We start from the raw sequence: 6,000 nt of genomic DNA on the forward strand, positions 1-6,000 counted from the left end.
CATCTCAAGATCTCAAATACTCCAGTAATATTTCATCTATAGATAAAATATTCACCTTAGGTGATATATGATGCGGTAACAAAACACTGATAATAAGTACATGTCAAGCAAAAATCTTCCTTTAGGCCGATTTATTACTCATACATCAAACCGAATAATTATCACATGTTTATTATCAAATTGTACATGCGATTATGTCAACTATTAATCTTCCTTTGGGCCAATCAATACTAACATATCCTAAGTTACATATACATAACCTTCATATTTTAAAACTAAAATATTTTCCTTAATAGAGGTCACTTTAAAGACGTAATGCTTTAATTAAGTCGTCTCAAAATAAAATTAAGTATTCAAATTTAATATTTCTATAACAATCAAAGGTCAAAACTGAAATTTCTAATTGCACTACAATATCCGAAATAACCCAAAATAAGGTTACATAAATGATGCTATCAAAAAATCGAAAACTGAAGTCTTTGATTGTTTCAAAAAAAAAACTTAAACATTCATAACTTTATAAATTACCAAAGACAAACCGAATTAAAAAATAATCAATATTTAACCAAAAGTCAAGGTCAAAGTACATAATAGTGAATTAAATCTTTAACCAAACTAAATAGAATTTATCAATGCCAAATATATATTCCATAATCCATAAGATTATCAGCATACATATCTATATTCGATAACATGAAATAAGAATGTCTAAATGATTAAAACAGAAATAACCCAAAATAAGAATGTCGAAATGACACCTTTAAAAACCGAAACCTTAACCTTTGACTATTTCTCATGAATTTCTTAACCATGGATTCACCAAATTAAACCAAACAAAATACAGTTCATTGAACCAAAACATGAGATATTCCATGGCAAAATTAAAATTCCATATTCAAAAGTTACTGTAAAGAATCTAAAATCCCATAACCGCAATTCAGAATATCAAAGCATGTAGTATATTAAACCTTAAAACTTAATCTTTAATAGACATAAAAATTCATAACCATGTAATTGATTTCTGCATTTTGCGCGAATAATTAATTACTGCCCATAAAACATCATGCTCTTGATTCCAATTCATGAGAAAAAAACACGATTATTAACTTTATAAAATATCATACCATAAAAATTCAATGCAATAAACTGAAGAAGTGACCAAGAAAATTTTCGCATATTCCTTCAGTGGTGGCCATTCATATTTATAAGCAATGTACTTTTATTAACTTTGCTAATAAATTAAAAACAAAGTTTATAGCACTCAACATGCAACCTTACGAAAAATATTATAAAACTAACAATCATGAATGCTATGCAAACTTAGAGTTTCATTACAACTCACCTATATTATTATTAGCAACCCGATAAACTTGTGGATATTTTAATACCTAAACTTCAATAATTACAAAATAAGGGTTATCGCAAATAAACCAAGATTAATATGTTAATTATTGTGACTAGGATCATAAAATATGGAAAACATCAAACCCTAAATACTTGAACGAATCAACCAAAATAAATAAAAATAAATTAAATCACTCTCAATGATTCAACATGATCTAGCGATGATGTCATTTGTTGGAACCAAACCATAATAAATATGAAAACTAATCAGGATCTAATCATGCCAAATCATTAAGAATAAAAATAAACTAGATCTGCGGAAGAATACCTAAATTCAATTTTGAAGATTATCAGAACGTTAAGATCTTGAAGATTGTCTTGGTTGTGATCTTCCAAGAATATATAATTGTCTTAAAATAAATTCTCTTAAAGGATAAGATAGAATACAAGATGATTTATTTCTCAGGGACCATAACCCCTTTATATAGTTGATTTAAGAATCAATTATTATCTATATTTATAACTCTGCCCCTTATCAAATTATAAATACAACTTTAATAGTATCTACACTTTTATTTCATGACACTTTAATACCTTATGACTTTATATCATAATTGACCACTTAATTTATATCATATTTTATGATAACATTGTACATTATACATATGTGCCCACAACTATGGATTTTAATCCAACAACTTCATGTTAGATTTGTCTTTTTTAAACATTTGATATGAACTTGTCTTGAACAAATCGGGTACTGTGTTGAGTTTGATCCACTGGATGATTCCTCCAACATTGATAGTGAAGTTTCCATAGGAACAATATATATAACTATTAAGTGACGTTTGGTTGGATAGAATCCCTTGGAATTGGTGGGAATTGGAATCCAATTCCATCACTTTCCCATGTTTGGTTCAAGTTTTTCAAGGGAATTGGAATCCTGATGGAATTCAATTCTATCAAATGAGGGTTCAATTCCCTTGTTGGAGGGAATTGAAATTTGACCATACTACTCTCATCAATCCTTTGGTAGCTTATTCATATATTGAATAAAAATATTTTTTTATTATTTTGGGTAGGGTCGGGTGAAACTTATTTTGGTCGGGTCGGATCGGGTTTTAAGTGATATTCGGGTCGGGTTCGGGTTTAGGGTGAAAAAACCGGACCGACCCGAAAATATATAATTAGGTCGTCGGATTAAGTCATTGTTTTTATTAAATAAAAATATTTTTTATTATTTGGTCGGGTCGGGTCGAATTTCTAATTCATATATTCGGGTCGGGTCGGATGAAACTTTATTTTGTTCGGGTCGGGTCGGGTTTTTTAAGTGTGATATTTGGGTCGAGTCGGGTCGGGTTTTTTAAGTGTGATATTCAGGTTAGGTTCGGGTTTAGGGTGAAAAAAACCGGACCGACCCGAAAAAAAAATATAATTTTACCTTAATATTAGGAATAATTACAATACCCCTCTATATAATTTTTTCAATTAAGTCAATGTTTTTATTGAATAAAATATTTTTTTTATTATTTGAGTCGTGTCGGGTCGAGTTTCTAATTCATATATTGAATAAAAATAGTTTTTGGTATATTTTTGGTAACTAATTAACATACTTTGATTGGAATGTATCGAAATATTGCTCTATCTTTTGGTAACTTATTAACATATTTTGATTGCGATGATTTTAACTTATAAGTTTATTAGCATGATTTTTATAATTTATTGAAATGAATAATTAATCAATAAAACATACTTTGATTGGAATGTATCGAAATAGTGCTCTATCTTTGGTAACTTATTAACATATTTTGATTGCGATGATTTACTTATAAGTTTATTAGCATGATTTTTATATTTATTGAAAATAATAATCAACGAAAATGAAAATTTAAACAATTTTTTATATGGACATTAAGTGGAAATTCAAGGACAATAATCTACGATTCTGCCAACCAAACAGAATATGGAATTGGATTCTAATTCCATTTCCTGCCAACCAAACAGAATATGGAATTAGACTCTAATTCCTACAGATTCCAATTCCTTCATAGATTACAATTTCCTTATAAACATAGCGAATCAAAGTCCACTTACTCCAAAATGCCATTTCACATTTTTTTTCATTTGTAACTGGCAGTGGTCAACTGAATATGTTCTCTTTCGTCTAGATTTTTGGGATATACACGTGAAAGATGACCATGAACCGACTTTAGATGATGTGCTGCAGCCTGGGAAACATATGTTGGCAGCTGGCTATTGCATGTATGGAAGCTCTTGCACGGTACATGGTTTACTCGTTTTTATATCCTTTTGTCTTCCTCGTGAACTTTCCCAATCATTTCTTAGGAGTTTTGTTTTGGGTACCTATTTTAAATTTTTTTTATCCCACATCAAATATTTTATTTTATTAAAATCCACATTCAGTATAAATAAAATAATCCCTAAAGAAATCCATATAAAAACTACACCTAAAACAAAAAAACAACCCTAAAAATTCCTTTGCTATAGCATCCAGTAACCCCTTATCAATTTTCTAATCAACTCCCAATAAAGACCTCCAAAATATTACAACCCGAACACATATTTAAAGCTGTTAAGAAATTACCAACAAAAGACAACGAAAACCAAGGACAACTACTCAACTACCAAGACACCTAATTATACTCGACAAACACTAAAACTACTACAAGAATGCAATCAATATAATCGAATTTCACCTAATGTCTTGCAGGCTGCCATACTACTAAACAAACTATAATTAGACTCTGACCTCATCAGTAACCCCAAAATTATTTTACCAGTTTGTCACACCCCGGCTCCGTACCCGACCCGTATTCGACCTAGATACGAGATGTCACATTGAATTTTTAAATCGTTGACCCTTTTTAAAATGCATAAAAATTCTGTTTTAAAAACATGGGTGGAGCCCATTACAAATTGTGAATAATATTTAATAATTCGATAAGTAAAATACTCTCAGATAAACAAAATAGTTTACATAAAACCGAATGATATAAGTTTACAAAATGATCAGAGCTATGTTATCTTCAAAATACATTCAAATCATTGGTACATGTTCACCAAAATATCACAAAATAACTGAAACAACTTACTGTGGTGCTGGTGTGGCGCACTGATCTGTTGGCTCTTCTCAGCAACTTCTACTGATCTACGATCTACAAGCTATTCCTTCTCTTTCCCTTTGCTCTTATCTACGAGTGAAAAACAAATCACTCGCTAAGTATAAAACTTAGTGAGGCATAGATAAGGTGCATTGAAATTAAAAATAGAAAACAGTTCTTAAAACAGCACATTAATTCAATAATAATTTTACAATTTTTAATTCAGTAGCCCAATTGTACTAAACAGAAACTACGAGGTATACGAGTCAGTGACGAGTGTGTCAGTACAGTCAGGCGCGGTAGTGCGAAATCAATATACAACTACTGTAAAACGCAGCTAAGCCATATTTCAGTGCAGGAATACACCGCACGATCTTTAACATGTGCAAATGTACCCTGGGAACACAGAGGCACCATCATTGCAGAACGCAATGCCAGTGACGTGCATGTACTCAATCAGTTCAGTAGAGTAGCACCACCGTCACATTGTGACGTCAGTCACGTGCCCATACAGTTTGATCGATCATTCAGTCGGTAAATACTCCATCTCACATACTAATTGTACCTCTAATTTCTAAATTAGTACTATGGGCCAATTAAGAATAATAAAACAATTATATATGGAAAACAGATCATACTCGGTAAACAGATTCAGTTCAGTTCAGTAAACAGTCTCCACTCAGTACAGTGATCGGTTATTAACAAATTCAGTTTCAATTTGTAAGTCATTTAGTCAACGCATATAGAAAAGTTTGACAAATATCTTTGAGTCAAAATAATTCGAGAATGACTTATCGCAAGTCATTCCTTATTCGTTTTGTTTCAAGAAATAACTATGCACTTACCTTAATCTCACTGGCTAATGTGCTTCTTCTATCCTTTAGTCACTTCGATTTATTCGTCACTAGCTTTTGTTTGCGATCTACACATCAACGTAATTAAGATGACTATCGAGACTCATTTCACTATTAATCATTCATCATGTGCTAAACTAAATAAATAATCTAATTTACAATTTCAGACCAAGTAGTATCGGTACTCTATGCCTAGTATCGATACTTCCCTCTAATTTACAATTTCAGACCAAGTAGTATTGGTACTCTATGCCTAGTATCGATACTTCCCTTATATGATACCGATACTAACCCGTCAGTATCGATACCTATATTGCATTATGGACTTCAACTTCAAGAATGGTATAGGCACCCTACACCCAGTACTGATACTTCTTTGCTATGGTATTGATACCATGCTTTCGTATCGATACCCAACCTGCATTCTGAAATTTTAGCTTCAAAATGGTATCGGTACTTGACCTTTAGTATCAATACTACCCCTTGGTACCAATACTGTTCATCTGAATTCTCCAGAAATTCTTCCATTTTACTCTATGGTATCGGTGCTGTTTTTCCAGTACCGATACTACAACCCAAATTCCTCAGTTTCATTACGAATTTTACCTAAAATTCACCCAAATCCATTCAAACTTCATCCTATCAATCCTAAACAAACATATAAGCTTAATAACACTTCA

Source organism: Hibiscus syriacus, unplaced genomic scaffold, assembly GCF_006381635.1.
Source record: "Hibiscus syriacus cultivar Baekdansim isolate YM2019G1 unplaced genomic scaffold, ASM638163v2 tig00110505_pilon, whole genome shotgun sequence".
Taxonomy (NCBI): Eukaryota; Viridiplantae; Streptophyta; class Magnoliopsida; order Malvales; family Malvaceae; genus Hibiscus; species Hibiscus syriacus.